The 22,933-nt window shown below is 41.3% G+C and overlaps 1 long non-coding RNA gene across 1 annotated transcript; it reads left to right on the top strand.

Moving 5' to 3' along the window:
• Positions 1 to 265: 265 nt before the first annotated feature.
• On the top strand, positions 266 to 22,145 carry LOC121163694. Its single transcript, XR_005884941.1, has 3 exons — positions 266 to 518; positions 3,710 to 3,796; positions 21,892 to 22,145. It is a non-coding gene; the product is annotated as an uncharacterized LOC121163694 (long non-coding RNA).
• Positions 22,146 to 22,933: the final 788 nt, after the last annotated feature.

Genomic DNA, 22,933 nt, shown 5'->3' with positions numbered 1-22,933 from the left:
GATCTTTGTATTGTCTGATCTTTGTATTTGTATAGTTTTTCTAGAATGTCAGGTAATTTGAAACTTACCATATGTGACTTTTTCAGATTAGTTTCTTTTTCTCAGTGTGATAAGTTTATGCTTCCTTCAAGTGTTTCTAAGATTTGACAGCTCATTTCTTTTACTGATGAAAAACGTATTGCTTAAATGGGGGTGCCATAGTTTGTTTATATATTCACCTACTGAAGGATGTCTTGGCTACTGCCTAGTTTTGGTGATTATGAGTAAAAGTGCTATATACATATGTGTGTAGGTTTGTGTAGATAAAAGTCTTCAGCTCCTTTGGATAATTACTATCAAACATGATGACTGGATGGCATGGTAAAGATATGTTTAGTTTTATAGTAGACTGCCAAATTATTTTGCAAAGTGTCTGTGCTGCTTTATAGTTCTACCAGTGATGAGCGAGTGCTCCTGCTACTCTGTGTTCTTGCCAGCATTTGACATTGTCGTGATGTGGATTTTGGCCAAACTGAGAGGTATGTGACAGCAGCCTTTAATTTTTCAAAATGTAAAAGAGACTGTATGATTGGTTCACTAACTCTTGCCTGAAACTGAAGCCTTGGGAATGTAGATCATGGGCTGCAAATGTTTATTCAGTAATTTTCTAGTGCCTGTGCTTAGAACTGGAGAGGAGACAGGCATTGATGATGTTGTGGGCTTTAGACAAAGCTTTACGAGGGGTTGAAAGGGATGGTGATGTGCCGTGCAAAAAGCTCAGCTGAAAGGAACGAGAAATGAAGAGTAAGATGGGGCTCCAAGGACTGTCTTAGAGACTGTTGCCTGGAAGATTGGTTTTGCTACCATGTCTTGGGATCTCTGCCCCGACTGGAGCCTCATCAGCCATGCCAGTAGGATGCAGTACTGTTGAAATCCTCCATTTTAAATCTCCTACTCTGATTAGGTTAGGATCAGAGCGCTATTGACTTAGATGTCATGCACCTGCATGAGGGGTTATTGCATTCTGGGAATATCCTGTAAGGTAGCTTCTTATAACTTAGGCTAGCACTTTGCCTTGCTTTATACTACCTAATGGGTTTTGTACAGGGTAAGAAAAAAAGAAGAGAAAAAGGCATTTGTCTTTAGAAAAGGCCAATGCTACAGTGTGGAAAGCAGATGGAAGGGAGCCTGGGTTAATGTGGGAACTCAGGAGGCAGCTATGGTCACCAGGTGAGGCAGGATGGCAGTTTGGATGAAGCTTGAAGAGCTTGGAGAGCTGCAGGTGGCCTCAGATGAGTTTAGGAGGTAAAGCCATCAGGACTTGATAGAGGCTTCTCTATGTGTGCATCAGCGGGGTGGTGTGAAGGGGATCATTGGGTTCCTGCTTGTGCAGATGAATGCATGCTGGTTGTTCACACAAACAAGGAACTTCATCTAGAACAGGGCCAGGGCAGCCCATGATGATTTTTCGGAAAGATCCCCACTCCCCCCCCCCCCCCCCCCCCCCCCCGCAGCAGAAGACATGCCCCTTAATTTTTTAGTTGATCATAGTTGATCAATCATTTGAGAGCCTAATAATAATCTGACTACATAATCTAGTCTTCGTGGCTGTGGTAAAGTACATGAGGTGGTTTTCAATTTTTAAATTTTTTAAATTAAACAATATTTATTTTTATTGGAAAGGCAGTTAGAGAGAAGGAGATACACAGAGAAAGATCATCTGTCTGCTGATTCACTACCCAGGTGGCCACAATGGCCAGAGCTGAGCTGATCTGAAGCCAGGAGCCAGGAGCTTCTTCAGGTCTCCCATATGGGTGCAGAAAGTCCCAATTGCTTGAATAAATTTTTATCTGTATCCACTTCTTGCAGTAAACTTATTTCAGATTCAAGAAGGAAGGAAGGAAGGAAGAAAGGAAAGAAAGAAGGAAGCAAAGAAAGAAAGAAAAAGAAAGAAAGAGAGCAAACTTGTATTATTCCTATCTCTGTTACCTAATCTCCAGGAAAAATCAGTCCAGTCCAGTTTAACTATTCTGATTCCTTCCTGAGCATCCCCTAAGGAAAGCATGTTGGGATCCAGTCAAACCATCTCAGGCAACAAAGAAATTCAGGCAATCCCCACTTTAGAAACTTTGCTCTTTTCCTTTCTCTCTTTCTCTTTCTCCCTCTCTCTCTTTCTCTCTGTGTGCGTGCATGTGCAGCTCAATCCCTATCTCTTACTCTCTCTCACCATACACACACGCGCGCACACACACGCGCGCACACACACACACACACACACACACACTCTGAGCTGGTGTGTGGTAGGTCTCTGCTTACTGGTCCCTTTGAGCAAGGGAGTAAGGTGAGGCACGTTCCATGGCAAGGTTATTTTCTGCCTGTCAGAAGCTACATCTCTCAGTTCTCTCTTGAGTTCGGAGGACTTTGGGGGTGGACAGAAGCATCAAAGTGTTCAGGTTCCCAGGTTTGACCTCTTCTATCCTTTGCATGTCACTGTAGCTCTCACTATGCACTGACGTGGCCCACAAACAGTGTGACATTATTGGCTTCTGGCTTGAATGGACCTTTGATTGGAGATCAGGACCTAGGGGAGTCTTGCTACAGGCAGAGCTGGGAGGTTGCTATTCATGTTTCTTGGGGACCCTCAGCCGCTAGGGGAAGAACTTGCTGGCTCCATAGTTGAGGTTCCTAGCAGATCTTTAAAAGGGATGAGTGCTAAGCAAGATATTTATTATATTGTCTTGTTATCATGTTAAATTTACTAAGGGATCATCTCAAAAAGATCTTCAGTATGCCTTAAGAGTATATAAATGTATGGCATACTGTGTGATGTTTCAACACATGTGCATAGCATGTAGTGATAAATCAGAGCAATAACATGTTCGTTATCTCAAAAATCACTTTTATGTATTATGAACAATGAAAACCGCCTCTTCTAGTGGTCTTGAAATGTGTAATAGATTATTATTAACTGTAGCCCATGTTTTATACTAGTGAACACTAGAACTTATTCCACCTAACTAGCTATGATTTTGAACTTGTTAATCAAGCTCCCCATGCTCTCACCTTCCCAGACACAGGTGGCCACCATTCTACTTTAATTCTGTGATATCAACTTCTTTAGATTCCATATATGAGTGAGAACATGCAGTATTTGCTTTTTAGTGGCTACTTATTTAGAAACTTGTACGTGTAAATGGAGTTGTTTTGGTTCTAAACATTGAAAGTATTAGTCATTAGTTTTTATACTATAAAATGTGGTTTTAGTCAGTGGAGAAAAGATAGAAATAGTCAGCAAATGGTGTACACAAACAGTTTATAGTGGAATAAATATGTAAATTTGAACAAAGAATCATGGAAGTTTTTGAAAAAATGATGGAAGAATTAAAAAATCATCTTAATGAGAAAGACAAAATGCAGAAACAGATGTGATATCATTAATATATTGAAGCAAATCAAAGTATAACATTTCTGCCAAGCGAAGCACTTGGTAATCAAAATCAACAGACGAATAACAAAGAGAAAAAACATCTGCCACTCATATCACTGCCCGAATCACTGATTTTCCTAACAAAAGAGCAGCTCCTATAATATCATAAAAGAGCAGTGTGCTCATAGAAAAGTAGAAAAAAGTTATAGAAGAGGCTCAAGTGCATAAACAAGTGTTTAGCCTTTTTTCCAGTAAGACAAAGCAAATTGAAACAACACTGGTGCATCTTTTTTCACTTATCAGATGTAACACATGTGAGAGAAGGTGTGATAACACACTGTTGGAGAGCCATCGGAGATATGTGCCGTAACATCAATCACTGTCACAAAGGTATGTGTCTTTTGGTCTGAAAACTCGACTTTTAGGATTTTATCCTGCAGTTGTACTCATACAAGTAGAAAATGACAAATACCTGGAGCTTGCATTGTGGCACAGGAGTTTGGGCCAAGCTGGCATTCCTTGTTGGAGTCCTAGAATAGAGGCTCATGTCTGAGCCAGCTCCCTGTTGGTGTGTGTTGAGAAGGCATCAGGGGGTGGTGCCATAAATGGTTCCTGTTACCCCATGTGGAAAACCCAGGTGGAGTTCTTGGCTTCAGCCTGGCATGACTGTGGCCATTGCAGATACTTAGGGAGTGAACAAGCAGATGGAAGAATTCTCTCTCCCTCTCTCTCTCTTGTTTTATCTCTGTCCTTCTGCTTTTCAAATGAATAAATATCCAAGAGCCCTCATTGCAGCCTAGTAGAGAATATTGAAACTCAATTGTCTGTCAGGAGAGGAAAGGCTAAATAAAATGTCACAGGTAGGCATGATAGAATATTATGCAGTCATTAAAAAATAGCCTGATCTTTATATAAATGAGTTCTGAAGTCTATTGTTAAGCAAAGCTAAACATGAAATAATATGCAGAATAATTTGTGCAGTGTTAGCAGTATGTACAACAGATATAGTGTACACATGCACGTAGATATGCACACACTTGCCTGTAGATGTGTAGACCATCTCTGATGTTTACAAAGAAAATCCCATGGAGCAGTATAGAGTTACTGGGAGACAGATGGGAACAAGAGCTATTTTTCACATTCTCACATTTGAACCTTTCATATTTTTGCTTTTAGAATCTGGAATATGTTGCTCCATTCTCTTCTTGCCTGTAGAGTTTCCAGTGAGAGATCTCCTGTGAGTTTAACTGGCATTCCTTTGTATGTCAGTTGATTTTTGTTCACATGCACATTTAAGGATCTTTTCCTTATGTCTGATTGAAGAGAGCTTGATTATCATGTGTCATGGTGAAGATCGCTTTAGCTCAACACCGTTGGGAGTTCTGTGACTCTCCTGAATGTTGTTTCCCAATTCTTTCTCTAGATTAGGGAAAATTTCCCTTATTATCTTATTAAATACACCTTTAATCCCAGTTTCTCTTTCTGCACCTTCTGGGAATCCCATAACTCTTACATTTGGCCTTTTAATAGTGTCTTTCGATTCTTGAATATTTTTTTTGGTCTGGTCCAGCACTGCTTCCAACTTTTTGTTTGTTTCCCCCTGGTAACAGAAATATCTTCTGATTTGAGATTCTTTCTTCTGTTTGTTTCATTCAATTTTGGAAACTCTCCACTGTACTTTTGGGGAGGCCTTCCCTGGTCTGAAGGCAAAGCTAACAGAGTAAAATCCCAGTCAGTTAAAAGCCCCAACAAAACATCAGCAACAATATATAGTGTTATGGAATTGATTGACATAGTATTGAGTAAACAATATGTTAAAAGTAATGCAAGTTCAATTTTTCAAAACACATGTGTTGAGACAGTATCAATGACAGGATAAAAAAAAATACAGGTTAAATTAAGGCAAACATGTGGTATCTAACCTTTTGGGATTCGCTCATTTCCCTTAGCATTATAGTTTCCAGTGGGCCCATTTAGCCACAAAGAACTGCATTTTGTTTTTTTTAATAGCTGAGTAGTATTCCATGGAGTAGATGAACCAAAGCTTTCTTATCCAATCTTCTGCTGATGGGCATTTCGGTTGCTTCCATGTTTTTGCAATTACTGATTGTGCTGCTATGAACATAGGGGTGCATGTTGGTTTGTCGTGAAACAGGTGCTTTGGATATATTCCTAGGAGTGCTATTGCTGAATCATATGGTATGCAGATTTTGAGTTGTTTAAGTGTTCTCCATACTGATTTCCATAAAGGCTGTACTAACCTGCAGCCTCACCAGCAGTCTCCACTGTACTTTTAATTTGTTCCACTCTATTCTTCATTTCTGATATATCCGCTTTGATTTATTGTTGCTATTTCCTGTGTAACACATTCCCTTAATTTCTTGAATGCCTGTATTACATGCTTCTCATTGATAAGAAGCTTTATAATTGTTTTAAATTCTGTGTTCCCCATTTTCTCACTGTCTTCCTCAGTTAACTCTGAAGTTGGCAAAAGGTTTTGTTCCTTTGCAGGGGAGTCTTCAGTAATATTCATTGTGCCTTGTCTCTTCTTTTGCTCTTGGTCATTGTACTTCTGGTTATCAGATTCTTCTCCTGGAGCAAGTTTCTAAGCTGTGTCACCCTCAGATCTACAGTTTGATTTTACTTATTGCAGTTGGTACATGGCTCTTTGTTTGCAGTCACTTGTGCCACTCCCTCCAGCGAGTTCCAGGTCTGGGTTCTTATGTTAGATTTCTACATTGGTCTCCGTAGCCCCAACTCCTGGTTTACCACTTTCTACCTCTTGTGACACTGTGATGAGGCTGCACCATTTTCTGTACAACCTTTTCCCCACTTCTGATTGGGGCAGTCCCCAGGATTAGGGAAATACCAGGAGTCCTATATTGCTAGGTTGTTGGTGGTGATGATATTGCTGGAATCTGTTGGCCATTAGATCTGAGGGCCACACGGATCTATTTTGACCCTTATGATGTCAAAGTTGGTATTATTTTGCCTGTGGAACTAAAGCCATGTACTGAGTTCAGTGAGTTCTTGCTGAGCTCAGTACATACACAGCTCACTGTTGTCCCTGCAGTCTTAAAGCCTTTACCACACTGAACAAAATGGCACCTGATGTGCCATTACTAGAGTTCTTGATCTGTTGGCTGTCAGGTCTGAGGACTATAGGGACTTATCTTGGGTGGAACCTATAGGATGCCATACTGTTGCAATTCACTGAGCCAGAAATGAGTTCACTCCCAGCTCAGTGCATGTGGTACTGTCTGTAGCCTTTGCCTCCTTAAACAAAATGGCACCTGATTCAGCTCTAGTGTACCAACTGGGTTGTGAAATTCACCCTGTTCCCACACTGCCCGTCTGAGACCTGTTGCTCTGTCTCTGCTCCTGGCCAAATCAACAGACCAGCAGGATGGGCAGTTCTTTGCATGGGTTCACCTCCTGAGCTTCTGGTGAACGTTCATTCCCAACTTGTTGCTGGTGTAGTTCTGGCTGTTGGTTTAATGCAGATCATTGTTAGCTGAATAATGCTGGGGTATCAGTCACTGCACCACCACGCCATTGTGTTCGCTGCTTTCCTCTGTCAGTCAGGTACCCCTCTGCTGTTGTTCTGTCTTTTCCTATTTGCTAGAATGTATCCTCTCTGCTTTACCCTGGCTAATGCTTCTCTGTCTGTTTAAATGTGTCCTTACCATATTCTGCCATTTTGATTCTCTCTCTCTCTTTTTTTTTTAAGCAAAAGAAGACTAAGTAAGGCTTGAACTGGCAGGTCTTTTGAGACCATTCTATTATCAGTGAGTTTCTATCTCTGTGTGTTACCACTGGGAAACTCAATTCTTATGCTTCTTTTTGAATTATATTGAGCATTATGAATGTACTTGAAGTAACAGTTGCCTCATATTGCTGAAAGAAAATATTTAAAAGAAGAGATTTTGTTGATGGGTGGAGTTCAGGAAAGTCTGAGCAGCAGATGGGTGTCTGGATCCCCTAACCACATGACTGTGGCTCGGGGAACCTGAGCCAGGCCAGGCTTCCTGCTGGGGATCCTAGCTCCCCATCCACCACTGCTGGGCAGTGGGGGAGGGTCCTGGGTTTGTCCAAGCTCGAGGTCCAAGAACTTCCTCTGTCTGCAGTGACCATGCTGGAGACAGATCTCAGACGTCTCTGGACATGCTCAGGACCATGGCTCCGCCCACTGCCACCATGTTGGTGGGTGGAATTCGGGTAAGTCTGAGCAGCGATGCAGGTGTCTGGATCTCTCAGCCCTGTGGCTGTCACTGGGAAAACCTGGGCTGGGCCAGGCTTCCTGCTGGGGATCAAGCTCCTCATCCACTGCTGCTCGGCTGGTGAGGGTCCTGGGCTTGTGGGTGTCCAGAGTGCCAACTTATGCCAGACTTCTCCCACTGGCTACCCAGTGGCGAGCCCTAGGGTCTTGGGGATATGGAACTACTGCCTAGGGACACCCATGGATAAGGCCATACATGTAGGTGAGGTTTGGTGTCCTGAGGGACACCCAATGACAGGGCCACTGCACTTGCAGGTAAGTGAGGGGTCTGAGACATGGTGGTTTGGAGGGGAGAGATCTGAAGATACTTATGAGTCAGACTGATGCACCAGCCCACATGGGACTCCTGTGGTACACAGTACCACAGGACCATGTACGTGGTACATGGCTGACCATCACATGGCAGCACATATACAAGCTGTGGCTGGGGGCCTGTCTGGCACGGATAGATTCCAGTACCTGACAGTGAATGTCAGATCAGGGTATGGGTCATATTAGACTGGGCTATGACACCAACCAGCATGTAAGAGAATAAGGTTTGGGTGTGGATTCTGTGGGGGACTACAAGTCCCACTGGCTAGCTTAAGTGTTGGGATGCTGATGGGCTAAGCTTGGCATAACCATGGAACTCACTGATGCTTACCGGTACTGGGGCTGGGAACAAGCGTTTACTGTTTTCTGCTCATTTAAACAATCAGACCATAGAGGCCATAAACATTTGTGGAACTATAAAAAAAAGAAACAAATTTATTTTGAAAGTCAGTTACAGAGAGAGAGATAAAGATAGAGAGGTGTTCCATCCACTGGTTCACTCCCCAGATGGCCACAACGGCCCGTGCTGTGCAAACCCAAAGCCAGAAGCTTCACCTGAGTCTCCCATATAGGTTGCAGGGGACCAAACACTTGTACCTGTTGCTGCTGCTGCTTTTCTGAGGCCATTAGCAGGGAGCTGGATGCTACCAACCATGGAATGCTGGAGTGGCAGGTAATGGCTTAACTTGCTGTGCCACAATATCAGCTCAGGAAGTTTTACTGTGAATAGAGTTTTGTGAAAACACAGAGGAAAAGCAACATTTACTTGAATAACAAAGTTCACTAATTTTTTAAAGAACATATATTAGCTAATAAGTGGGTCTGCAAACTGATTTCAGAGAATTGGAAGAGACAAAAATGAGGACAGATATCGCTGCATATTAAGAAAGAAGTCTGATAGACAGAATCTAGTGTTGATTCTATAAAGGAGACCAGAAAGCAGATGTCAGTATCAATAGCATGTGGACCAGAGCCATGCCCTGGATGTGACTAGACTGCCTCCCAGCCAGCAGACCTCTGCCAGGCATTGGGCTTCTTCACAACAAGATGTAATACTTTGGCTCATCCTTTGGGGCATGACTCAGCACAACCCTGACCATAAAACCTTGAAATATTTTATGGAGTTGATTTGCCCTGTTTCTCCTGGGATTTATCTCTCATCCCTTGGAGTGCATATATCTTCCCAAAGCCTTTAGTGTGCTCGTCTTTGGCTCATCTGGATTGATGTCATTGTCATGTTATCGATGTAATGGACTAATGTGATCTTCTACAGGTTGTCTAGATGGTGATGGTGCAGATCTCTCTGGCTTATGTTGTGACAGAAGGCAGGAGACTTAACCTAGTCCTGGGGCAAAACTGTAAATGTATCCTGTCGTCTGTGTCAAAGGAAAGCAAACTGTTTCCGTTTCTCTTTTTCAAATTGAGTGGAAAAGCTGGCATTTGCCAGGTCACTGGCCATATAATCTAATATAGATGTTGGTAAACTTTCTCTGTTAAAGCAGAATGATGGATATGTGACTGTTTAGGAAGGACTATACTGCTGCAATAATATGGGGAAAATCAGTGATGAGAGGGGATTTGAGAAGGAAGAGGGGGAACTCCAGAACCTACAGAACCACACTACAAATTTCTACTACTACTACTAATAATAATACTATTAATAAACCATACATACATTTTTAGAAAAAAGAGCTGGTAGGAAGTACATTAGGTTTTGTAGGACACAGCTAGTGTCTGCCACTTCAACATGCTTTAGTCAGAATCTTTATTCGAGTTCCAAGATTCAAATCCCTGGACTGCTTCAAGTAGCATCCTTCTTTGCAGGGTGAGTGGTTGGATGGTCCTTTCTCAGGAGACATGCCTGGTTACCTGTGGCAAGATCCTAGTGTTGTTGGCTTTCCTGGGTGCAGGTCCTGTCTCAAAAGTAAAACCTTTCCCTGCTTCACAGATCCTAGTTGTTGCAAAGGATGATTGCTGTCAGGATGTTGATCATTTGTTTATTACCTGACCTTGTTTATTATTCCCTGGACTAGTTCTAGAATGTTTTAAATTGGGAAAAAAGCACCTGGCCTAATTGTTGCTATTCCTGCTCTTTCTACAGATCAGAGAAGTAGTGTGTGAGATCCAGGCTTTCCTCAGCGATTAACTAAGCATAGATTGGTATTCAGTTAACCATGCTCAAATTTGTTATTAAAGTAAGGGCATACATAATTAGGTACTACTGACCCTCATTATATATGTGCACCCTATTTGTGTATTTGTGGGTTTCATTACTTGCTATCTTATTTGCTATTTTTTTATTTCTTTATTTGACTCCCCTGCCCCAAAACAATATGGGTGATGTTTTCATTGTTACTAGTAGGCATGTATAAATGGCAAAAATTTGTATCAGCTAGCATTCTCAGCCATGGCTGAGACTGACCAAGGCAACAGTCTGCCTTCTTGTGTTAGCTCTCATACTGTAAACAAGTGCCATGCTTTTTGTATTGCTGTACTTTCTGTTGATTATTTTGACATTGCAAATGATCCCTAGACATAGTGCTGAAGTGCTATCCAGTGTTTGTTAATGTAAGAAGGCTAGGATATGATTTACAGGATAAGTACACTTGTTAGAGAAGCTTCACTCAAGTGGGAGTGATATTTTGGTTGTCAGTGCAATGTTAATGAGTGTAATGCAATAAATGAAGTTGTTATACGACTTTGCTTAAGGATTCTGATAATGGGGTCCAGCACCTTGCAAGTGCCAGGATCCCATATGGGTGTTGGTTTGTGTTCCAGCTACTCTGTTTCCCCATCAGCTCCCTGTTTGTGGCCAAGGAAAGCAGCAGAAGATGGCCCAAAGTCTTGCGACCCTTCATCCACATGGAAAACCTTGAAGAAGGTCATGGATTCTCACTTTGGATTGATTCAGCTCCAGCTGTTGTGGTCATCTTGGGAGTGAGCCAGCAGATGAATGATCTTCCTCTCTCCTTCTCTCTGTAAATCTGATCTGTCTTTCTAATTAAAGTAAATACTTTTTAAAAAAGGGATTTTGATAATGTTGCCCTGGTGATGGTGGTTGGCGATCCCAGGGCTCTTTGGGTCTGTAATGCGGGGCAACAGTATTGTCCTAAGACTGGCATGTAGTAAGTGTCAAGAAGGACCACAGTCTCTCTAGAGAATGGCAGAGACCAAGCCTGTGCCACTCTCTAGGCACTAAATGTGATAAAAAACCCTCCAGAGCTGTGCAGTTGGTTGCTAGTAACAAACCAAGCAGCAAGAGTATTGGCCAAGTGGGAGCAGCTTCTTCATGAAGCATGATGGGTCCTGATGGATGTGATGTGCCAAGACTTACATCACTGAAGAATTCAGTTTCAAAGGCCCAGAACCTTTTGAGCATGTGGCAGAAAACACCATAGAAAGAAACAAGTCAATGAACTTAAGCAAGGTCATAACAGCAACTTTATTTAATATATATTGTTGGCTCATCAATACTGAATTCCTCTGGTGGAATAAGCAGGTACATAGTAGACACACTGTGGACCTTGACATTTTTTGATCTCAGAAGGTGGGCAAGGCTTGAAGTCTGGCAAAGTCAGCAAAAACAGGTCAGGTGCTTAGGACTCATGGTGGGTAGCTCTTCTAGGAGAAAATGTTCATAAGTGTTTGTTGAATGAATAAACGATGAGGTCTTTTTCAGGTTTCATTCGCTGTCTTGGAATGGAGAACTTGTTTCTGTCCTAGTATAAAGTTTTAACCATGAAATTTTAACTATAGCTTGTTATTACTGTGCTTGGGACTTTGAGGAGTGTTAGGAAGAAATATGGGTGTGTAGGAGGGTAAGATATTGGCAGATGAAATGCAAATTTTGCTGGGAAAAGAGAGGCATTTTGGGAAGCAGGTTGATGAGCCTCAGAACTATTTGCAAAACTGCCCGAAATTCCCACATAGTACCAGGCTGTGATTGGCTATTAAGTTGCAGCTGCAACCGTGGAACAAGATGTTATCCAAGTTTTAAATAATTCTTTGAAATGTGCAATTCTCCATGGAGTGGCAGATTAAAATTCATGTTTTCTATTTTTAACACTTCAGGAAACCTTCCTTTTAAAAAAATTCACTTCCATTTGTATTGAGGAGAGTAAGAGATATTGAAGGGAGTTAGTAAAATAACTGGGGTAGCAATAGATTGAAGGGGTGGCGGGAGAGAGCTTTCTCTGTAGAATAAGAAATTAGTCCTGTCATCTTGGAAGGTTCTAAAGACTGCCGGAAGTGTTTTAACTAAGACATCAGATTGAACCATCAAGTGTCAGGGCCCAGGGCTAGATTGAATTATCCACTGGTAAAACTATGTTTCACATCACATGTCTCAAGTCCACCCTTGTAACACAAAAGCAGTGGTTTCCCTTCACCATCAGTGTGAAGCCGTCAAGGCCCAGGGAAATAGCAGCAGAGTGTTTAGGTGTATGTGCCAACCCCTTCCCTGTAACTGTATCCTTGTTACTTCCTATTCTCCACTTGTTCTTAATCTATTTCCCTGTATCTACCTTTCATCCTTAAATGTCTTTTCTGCTTCAGCCCTCACAGGCCTCACATTCTTAGAGGTTCAAAATCCATATCACCTCCATCAGTGGTGCTGCTACTCTAATGGGTGGCAGAGTCACCCACAGAGCTTGTAAAAATACAGGTTTCTTGGGCAGCCTGTTCCATAGTGTTCTGTGGTACTCGTGGTATTGCGTTTCTGGCAGGTGCTGCTGCCGCAGCTCTCTCTAACACCTTACTTTGAAAATCATGGATCTACATACTTGTGTTTTCCTCTTAATGGTGTACATCTTCATACAGGAAACCTTTCTTGGTATTAAAATCTTATGTATATGTCTTGTCTGGCTCATAGAAGGAACCCAATGAGTGTTAGTTTCATTCACCATTCCTCACTTCCCCTTTCAAATGATAACCTCATCAGTGAAACAACTCTTAAATATGTGCAGCTATAAACTTAACAACTACTCAGTATATTTGCTAAGTAAATGGAAGGGTGTTTTTCTTCTCAATAAATGTTTCCCCTTAAGCCTTCTAGATCCTGGTTTTGCTCTGTTATAAATACCCTCAGTTTTTTTCCTCAAGAGAAAGCCCTGATAGAATAAATTTTTTTATTATTATTATTGGTTGAGTGTTGTGGGAAGAACTGACAAATTACAATGCCTCACTTCAATGGAGTGCCCAATTGGTTAATAAAAGATAATTTTCTCGTCCTATGTGGAGTTTTCAAAACAATGCTGTGCTCAAGTAAGCAATGTCGTCCTGGGATTTTGTGGGTGATTTCTTTGTAGTCTCTTGGCATAGGATTGCCCCTGAGGTTGATTTAAACTGTTGGAAATATGAGTTTTCTCTGTTTGAAGGCCGTTTTCCATCCTGACCTTGACAGGAGCAGCACTGGAGCTGTTGGTGCCTGTGATGATCTTTCTTGGTTGTCAATGAGATCAGATTCTTACATCTGTGTGCAGTTTGGAGGGAGACATCAGGCACTCCTTTTCCTCATGCTGTTGCCAAGAACAGGGTCTGTTTCCACAGGGCACGTATCCAGTAGAACAGAGCCAAGTTGTTCTGCATCTCAAACAAACCAGCAGAGTTAAATAACTTGGGGGAATGATAATAATAATAATAATAAATTGACCCTCAATTGACTTTTTTCTGTTTTTTTTTTTAAAGATCTATTTTTACTTGAGAGAGTAATACAGAGAGAAAGGGAAAGACAGAAAGAGAGATCTTCCATCTGCTGGATCACTTGGCAAATGGCTGCAATGGTTGGAGCTGAGCCAATCCAAAGCCAGCAGCCTTGAGATACAATTGGGTTTCCCATATGAGTGCAGAGGCCCAAGGCTTTAGCCCATCCTCTGCTGCCTGCTCCTAGGCCATTAGCAGAGAGCTGGATGGGAAGTAGAGCAGCCAGGACTTGAACCATGTCCCATATGGGATTCTGGTATTGCATGTGGAAGATTAGTCTACTATGCCACCATGCCTGTCTTGAATCCCTCAGTCCCACCCCCTAAATTGATTTTTAAAAAATCATTTCATATCCTGTTTTTTTGTGTGGTATAGATAAATCCATTTTCTTTTTAAAGTATTTTAAAATTAATACATGTTTTTGTTTGAAAGATGTAGAGACAGGGAAACAGAGCAATCTCCTGTTCTCTGTTCCATTTTCCAAGTAAACACCACTGCCAGAGCCTGGACAGACTAAATTTAGGAGCCTGGAACTCAGTCAAGTGGTTATCAGGGACCCAAGAGCAATCATTTGCTTTTTAGCTCCCAGGATGTGCCTTAACAAGAAGCTGCAATCAGATTGACAAGGAAGTTAACTATTGTTGGACTCAACAGAGCAGAGTTGGGACTCAAACCCAGACACTCCCATTCGAGATGCAGGTATCCCACATATTGTTGTAACTGCTGTGTCCCTCGCTAACCCCCACTCCATATTTGATATCCAAGAGATAGTAGAGTCTTAGTCTCTGTAACTATTAGGAAAACCATTTTCCTCCTGCCTGGTACTACTCCTGTGTATGGTGGAAAGAGCATAGACTAGAGTTCACTTAATTCTGATCTTGTTGAAAAGCAAACAATCAGGGCCCGGTGGCATGGCCTAGTGGCTAAGGTCCTTGCCTTGAATGTGCCGGGATCCTATATGGTCGCCGGTTCTAATTCCGGCAGCTCCACTTCCTCTCTATCTCTCCTCCTCTCTGTATATCTGACTTTGTAATAAAAAAAAAAAAAAGAAGCAGATAATCAGAGTAGAGATGTGGAGATTTACATGGAGAAGGAGCAGAGAATCAGATCTTACGCAGTTCTGATACCCAAAGAAGAAAGGGAAGGGGGCTGTGTGGGAGGTCTGGAAGTTCAGGGTTCAAAAATTTGGCCTTTTTCTGGCGAGCTTGCAAGTCAAAGGTGCCCACATTAGGAATCCTGTGTTTGAGGAATGTTCCTGCAATAGTCCTCATTGAGGTCTAGGCTCTACTTGAATGCAAGGTAAGTGTTTTTCTCCTGCTAACTATAGGGCAGCAATGAAGAAAGTTTTGTGATCTTAACAAGGATTCTGTTCTTCCTGTTGCCTATTTGCAGACCCGTTGAGGGTTCTCACTGGATTGGGGCCTCAGGGTACTTACCCCATTTGCCGGTGGGAAACAGGATAGCTGCCTACTTGCAGTGGCTCACACTTCCCCAAGATGGACAAGAAGGTGAACTCTGGGCAGACTCAACACAGCAGGAAATACTCATTCTGAAGTGCTTTTACAAAGCAATGTTATTGATGTTCATTATTAATCATATTTATTCTAAGATTTTAAATGAGCATGATTAACATAATTATCCTTGTCTTAGGTATTACAGAAATACAAAATATTAGACTTTTATTTACACAAGTACAGATACTAATTTTAGCCTTCTATGATTAGAAAAGCAAATTACCTTGAACAATACCAACTGGAGAGGCTAGCAGAAGAGAAAGCCCATCTCTTTTGTCCATTTAGTGTGATTTTAATGGCTTTAATATTTTAAAATCTGCAGTTTTGTTATTACTTTGATCACTTTCAAGAGATTAGTTGATGTTGCTGGGTTCCCACCTCCCATTTCTTTGCAAGAAAACAGAAATTTGCTTCAGGGACCTTTTATTTCAAGAAAGTTTACACATGCCAACTCTTCTTCCTGGATAATCCATTATCTCACCGTTGCAATTTCTGTTCCATAGAACTAGAAGACTTAGTTCAGAGGCCACAATCTCCATGAAACCCACTGACTTTGCAACAAGCTGTTCTCTCCCGCACATATCTTTCCAGGGGACAGTATGCTGTGTTGTAATGATGGTTCTTGAGAGTGTAAATAAATTTTATCTTTGTCTTTTTTTTTTTAATCTTTGCCATTTCAAGCTCTGTGAAGTTCTTGATGCATGGCTGGCAACCAAGGCATGAATGACTTCCTTCATGACTTCACACTGATTTAAGAATTCCCTGCACTCCCACCTCTTGAATTCGTTCTCTGTGCTTTTCTTCTCTCCCACTCTCTTTGCTTAATCTTTTTTCCCCTGAGCAACATGTATCCTCTAGCTTTACTGAAGTCAGAGAGGGCAGGTTTTTGGATTACAAATCGGATGTGGTGGCTTGGTGAGTAGATGGGGGTGGGCAGTCAATTCCATTTGAAGGCTATTGGGGAAAAAAAACCTAGAGGGCTCTGCACATTCATCTTGTCACTTCTACTTCTTTTTGACTGATGGGTCACTTTTTTCATTTTCAAAGGCCTCTGAGAATGGCAGTTTTGTATGGCCCCAGGTAAAAATCTTTATCATGGCATAATGATGAGACATGTGTAAGATTTTGGAAACATAAAGAGTGGGTGCTCTCAGAGGGTCCGGTGAAGCCTGTCAAGGCTGGGGCTGAAAAGAGATCTTGCCACATCATGACTGATTACCAGGGTTAATTTATCTGGTCTCACCAGTAGGGTCTCTGAGTCCACTGTCCTTCCCTTCTACCTCGTCAGTGCAGATAAGCATAGACCTTGGTCCTTCTCAAAGTTGACAATATCTGTTGTTAAGCTAGTATCTCATCTTGTATAATCCATGCTTCATTATATTTATTTACAGACACGTAAAATGAAGATGCTTCACAAGGTTTGTGGGAATTTGAATTTGAATTTAAGTTTATTTTGACACAACCATTTTTAAAATCCATACACATAAGAATTTTTACAAAGTTTTTGGGAGGTGTGTATTATGAAAAAAGCATGCATTTATTACAAATTGAGCCTTTCTGTGCATATTTGGAAGATGAAGTGTGATAATTTGATGCATATAGAAAGTGTACAATATTCACATCAGGGTAATATCCCCTGATTATTTTCATACATGAGTCATTTCTGTGTAAATAAGAAGATTTGGACTCTTCTATAGACATGTCTCGTACATTATTGTGATACTACTGGACTATAGAACACCGGGTCTAGACTTGCCTTGCTGTCTCCCAGTCTTGGCATTCTTTGTCTGGTTTCAGTCTCCAGGTGCGTGTTCTATTGGTACTATAATGGCTGACATAGAAGGTCTGGCTGAAGAGACCCAGAATACTACACTTAATCTTAGCCAAAAGGCCGAAAAATGATGAAGAGACCCAGAATTACTCTTTCACCAATAGAGTAAAATTGTGGCATCTTATATAATGATGCATCTCAGATTCTAGCAAATAAACTCATCATGTGTCATCCACCCATTTTAAATGCTAATGAAAAAGATAAGTGCATCTCTCATAACCATCGCGGTAGTGGGAGTTGTAAGGGGGTCTCGGCAACGCCTGTGTCACCGTGTACCCCTAGTTAAGTGGAGGGACTAGAGTTACAAAGAAGACAACACACACTGGGTCATTTCTGCAAAGAGAATGCCGCTTTATTGAAGTTTAGCCTGCCTTTTCTACTCTCTGGTTCCTCCCAGTATTTTTCCAATGCTCAAGCAGCTCCTAAGACCCCCCACGAGCATCTTGATAAAGGGGAAGCAGGAACTTGTGGTTAAGCCAGGAGCTAAGTGTATCAGGCCAAGATTGTGCATCCTGTTACCCCTTGAAAAACAAGCTAAGGTGTGGAGTCAACCCTTGGGAGACCCGGCCCTGCAAGAGGGAAAAAGGCAAGATGCATTTTGCTTTGCTTCTTAGTTACGCCTAACATCCTTGCTCTCTATTTGTGTCTATATGATCTTCCTTTCTTGTGCCAGGCTGGTCTATTGTTAGCACAGCACATGTGGGCTGTAGTTGTAATTTGTGTCCTACAGGGTTTCAGTTTACAAAAATAGGCAAAGTTTGACTTTCTACAACCACTTCCTCTGTAATTAAAATGGCATTTTCTTAAGTTACAAAAGGCTGAGTTCATGGTAAGGAAATAAGAACCTCTTCAAAGAGGTTGGCTTATACTCTTGAATCATCGCCATATGTAATAAAAGATTTATTATGACTGGAAAGTCAGCTGAGCATTGAATATAACAAGATGTGCAAATTGGATAAATCATGCTTTGAATTCTTTTTCAGAACATGTTGACTTTAAAAAGATTTTTAAAAATTCCTTTCTCTGTTTCTCTGGTTGAAAAGAGACATTTGTCTAAAGTGTCTTTCCTCCTTTCCTTCTTGTTTCTCTTTTTCTTCCTTCCACTGTAATTAGGCAAAGGTACATCTTCTTCTAGAAAGGTTGGGGAGAATGTTTTGCTTTTCAGAGTTGGTTTTGACTTCAGATACAACAGATTTAATGCATGTATACTGGCTGCTTATGCTCCATGCTCATTTTGTGTACATTCTGAATGGCCTACTGAATTTTTTATTAAGATAATATAGTTCTCACTCCAGTATAAGTTACAGGAGCAACTGCCTTTATGAACCTAATGAAGGCATAAGTGCTTAAGTTACAGCTCTTCTGTGACTAGTGAAGACTGAAGCAGCCTCCTTACACCTTTAATAAAAACAACAATGACAAATTCCCCCTATGAGTTGCTCTAGGGCAGCCTGGGAGAAATCTTATGTTGACTGAGAGAGAAAAAAGTCTTTAGAAAGTCAGATTCCTTGGTGGAGGAAAAAAAAACCTCAGTGAAGGCAAGAATTCTTGTATCATCTTTACAAGCAGTTGAAGTGAAAGTTTTTTTTTTTTTTTTTCCTGAGGTATTCTGCTCCCTGCCTGGCTTTCCCACTTGGTGTATCAGCTGAGACTGTTAGTGTGAGCAGAGATGTCTGAAATAGCTGCATGTAGGGCATTGGAAAGGCAACATCCTTTCCTTTTTAGCTTATTTATTTAGCAAGTAATAAATTGTGAAAAATGGAAAATGTGCACTATGGAAAAAATCCTATACATAAATGGGGGTCTTCTGCATGGAAAAACTAAAGCCTAATTCCCCTCCCTGTAAACATGAACACAGTTGTCCTCCACAACTCACTTCTAATGAACAGAATGTGTGTGGGGGGGGTGATGTCCTAGCATAGAACATACAAGCTTCAGGGAGGGAGATCTCTAACCCACTCACATCAAGGCCCAGCTGAACAGATACAGCTTTTAATCTGATTGAATTTGATGGCCCAATTGCTTGGAAGCCCACCACCCACTTGAGAGACCTGGATGAAGTCCTAACCCCTAATTTCAGCCTGGCCCAGCCATGGCCATTATGGGTGTTAGAGGGGTGAAGCAGTAGATGGACGCTATTCTCTTTCTCTTTTCCCCTCCCTGCCTCCCCCTCTCTTTCTCTATCACTGTCTCTTTGCCTTTTAAAATAAGTAAATAAATCTTTCAAAAAGATGAAAGAGAATTTATCAGGGAGTTTGGCTCATGAGATGGTGGCAGCTGAGAAGTTCGCAGGTTGAAAAGCCCGGGGTGCTGGTTTCATAGTTCATGTGTAAGTCCTAGGGCCTCAGAGAAGTCAAGGATATGGGTCTCAGTTTGAGGCCAGGAAGCCTGAGGTCCAGCAAAGGGATGAAAGGTGTAGTTTTGGAGCCTGAAGGGCAGCTACTGGCCTCCAAGGCAGGAGTTGAGTGTGGTTGAGCTTTTTCTCCATTACAGCCCTCACTCACCTTCCCATGTTGCCTCTAGTTCTTGAGTCCATTGATGATTCTTGCCCATTATATTCACATATTAATCTCTTTGGCAATCCCTGCCCAGGATGCACTCAAATGAATGCTTTTCTAGGTTTCTAAATATTTCTTATTCTATTCCTGTTGACACTTGGTAAACCTTTAAGATCTACTAAAATAACATAAGGCCCTACTGAATTTATTGATTGTTGTTCAACAGGTTCAAAACCAATACCAGAGTAGTCTGTGAAATAATTTTTACTTATTTTACTCACTAGGCCCCCATCTATTTCAATAGGACTCATAATAGTAATAACAGGATTACTATTTCAAGCTACTGGCTATGTTTAATTTGACATGCCAAGTACTGAAGCTACTTTGGACACTTGCTACAATTGTGGCTCTTATGAACAAACACTATTGTTGTCACCTGATAGTTTAATGAAGTTTCTAGAGCCAGGAAGTGGATTTCACAGATTCACTCTCCGTGATCTCTTGTTTCCATTATCTGGACACTGCCTAGAGAGTTAAAAATGAATTCTGAATAGAAAACTGTAGTTGCAAAACTTCATAAGCTTAAAACACAAAGAAACCTTAGATAAATTTCCCACCATATCCAATATGCTGAGCTACAGCATACCCAATTTACAAGAATATGTACTCACTAATTCATTGATTTTGTTTTCTTTTTAAGTTTAGAGACTTGCAATGGCTTCCATATTGTATTGTATAGGTGGCAGTCCAGTGCCTTAAGCAGCTTGGATATTAATAGGAAGGATACTCCAAACTTTTCTTTAGCTGCCTGTATTGGCATTTGTAAACCTCAGAAATCAGTGTGTTAGGTGAACATGTGGTGTTCCCTGAAATTCAAATCAGTGAGAAGTAAAATTGTAAAGTGGAGTGCTAGCAACTTCATGGTAACTAACTTTAATTTTAGAAACTAAAAACTAGGATAATTTTAGAAACAACTGTAAGTTTGAAATGAAAATAGCTTAGAGCTAAAAAAAAAAAAACCAATGGGGATAGGTGTGTGTGTAAGAAATGAGGGGGTTAAAAATCACCGAAGAAGAATGCAACAGACATGTTGCTGACGGGCCCTGCTCCATGAAGGAAGTTACCACGTAACTGGACTGGAGATGGTGGTGCACCTGGCTGCTAAGACGTCCTGACATCAGTCCAATGGATAGCAGATCCAGCCCTTCCAGTAAGAATCTGTTTTTGTCTAATTTCTGCATTATGCAACAGAAGTAATGCTGATCTGACACAAAAGTGTTAGACTTAAAAAAAAGTGAAACTTCTCCGGAGTTGTCCAGAAAAATCCACTGAGCGTGGCTGGTCAGCCCCAAAATTTGTTTATCAGCAAATAGTAACTGAGAATTAGGTGATTGTGCTGCATGTGTCAATGTGTGTATACTCGGAAATGTTTTAATCATGGAACTCCTAAAGAATTTGACCCAGTTATCTATTTGTTTTAGATTTCTAAGTTTTGAGGATTCCCATTCTGGGAATTGATCAACTGTTCGATCATGCATGCCTTTCTAGATTGATGCCTCCTTGACCCTTTGGCTAACCACTCAATCGAAAATCCTCTGATTGTCTCATCATTCCCCACTTTCCCAGGAGGATTGGGCTCATCCCTGGACTCCTCTGTGCTTGTCCTGGCGGGAGCCGCCTTGGCCAGAATCCACCTATGACCCAACCAGTTTTATGCAGTCTTGGCTCTTTCAGTAGCTCTCATTCATATGTACCCTGCACTACAGGGCGGGGTTCCCCCTGGCTGCCCTGGAAGGGTGGAGGGTACACTCTGACTAATGAAGACAGGAGAGGGGCTCTGGAGAATGCATTCATCCCCATTTTGTTGCATGATGGACTTCTGAAGTGAGTGGTTTCTTCTGATCTCTCTGAAGAAGTTCAAACAACCAAGCAACTGGATGTGTTTTCTTCAAGCTGTGTGAGATAGATGCTTGATAGAGGTCTTGTATTTGCCAACTCTCTCTCTTTTTGCACCTTCTGTGGCTATTCTGGGGTTATACTTCCCTCTAAAGCCTAATGTGTTAGTTCTGCTGCATGCGTTTGCTCTTGGGAAACCAGGCCAGATGACTGGTGGAGGAGTAGGTCTAGAAGGCAACACCTCAATCACCTGACGCTGGACTGTGTGGCGGCCTGATCTGGCATTGTAACTTTCAAGCTGTAAGCTGAAACAAATGTATTCTTCCCCAAGGAGCTCCTCTCAAGTGTTTTAGTTAAAGCAATGAGAAACAGAGCATTCCAGATGCCTTTCAAGTTTTAATTAGTGGGACTGAGTGTGACCTGGGAAGCCACCATGTAAGTATCCCCTCTTTCAGTTTTAGGTCACTAATTATTCAAGTTTAAATGTATTTCTGGAGTAGTGAAATTGAGACGTGGAGCAAAGCCGAACTTTATCCAACTGCTGAGTCACTTATTTCATTAAAGCTTTGTCAAAAACTGCCCACAAGTGTAACAAGGAGCCAGTGACACACAATCTCTCATCTCAAGGAGCTCCCAGTCTAGTATGGGGAACAGATCCCCGAGGAGGAAAATCGTCTCTCAAGATCACTTCTTGGTAAGTCCTTTTGACATGTGTTGTAGCATAATGCATTTCACCTTCTGCAACAAATTGCTAGGATACTTGCTAGGTAAGGAAATAAGTCTATATCTTTGAAAAGACTTATGCAGCATTTTATCTGAAATGTTCAATTTGAAAAAACTTGAGGAAAAATAAGAAGATTCAGAAAATTTCTTCCTTTCTTTGTCTTTTGATATTTTTGCTTGGAGGCCCTATAATTCTTTGTTGAAGAATTTTTGAAAACACACTGTTTTGGTGTATTTCTTTTTCTTCTTTTTAAAGATTTATTTATTTGGGGTTGGCATTGTAGCATAGAGAGTTGACATCACTTGTATTGCTTGCATCCCTTATCTGAGTGCCAATTTAAGTTCTAGCTGCTCCATTTCCAATTCATCTTCCTGTTAATATGCCTGGGAGGCGGGAGGTGTTAACTCCAATGCTTGAGTCACTGCCACCCATATGTGAGACCTGGAAGGTATTACTGACTCTTAGCTTCAGAATGGCCCAGCCTGTTGTGGCAGTCATCTGGGAAGTGAACTGGTAAATGGAAGAATTCTCAAATGAGTAAATGAATAAATATTTTAATAATCATGCAGAAATAGAATTGCAAAAAGATTCATTTGTTTACTTGAAAGGCAGAGTGACAGGTGTGGTGGAGAGAGAGAAGGAGAGAGAAAGGGACAGAAATGGAGAAAGACAGAGAGTGTGTGAGATAAAAACATACAGAGACACAGAAAGAAAATGAGAGAGAGAGAGAGAGAGAGAAACCTTCCATTCAGTGGTTCACTCTCAAATGTCTG

The sequence above is a fragment of the Ochotona curzoniae genome, unplaced genomic scaffold (genome assembly GCF_017591425.1).
Source record: "Ochotona curzoniae isolate NIBS_2020 unplaced genomic scaffold, NIBS_Ocur_1.0 contig_64, whole genome shotgun sequence".
NCBI lineage: Eukaryota > Metazoa > Chordata > Mammalia > Lagomorpha > Ochotonidae > Ochotona > Ochotona curzoniae.
This window is presented reverse-complemented; position numbering and strand designations above follow the sequence as displayed.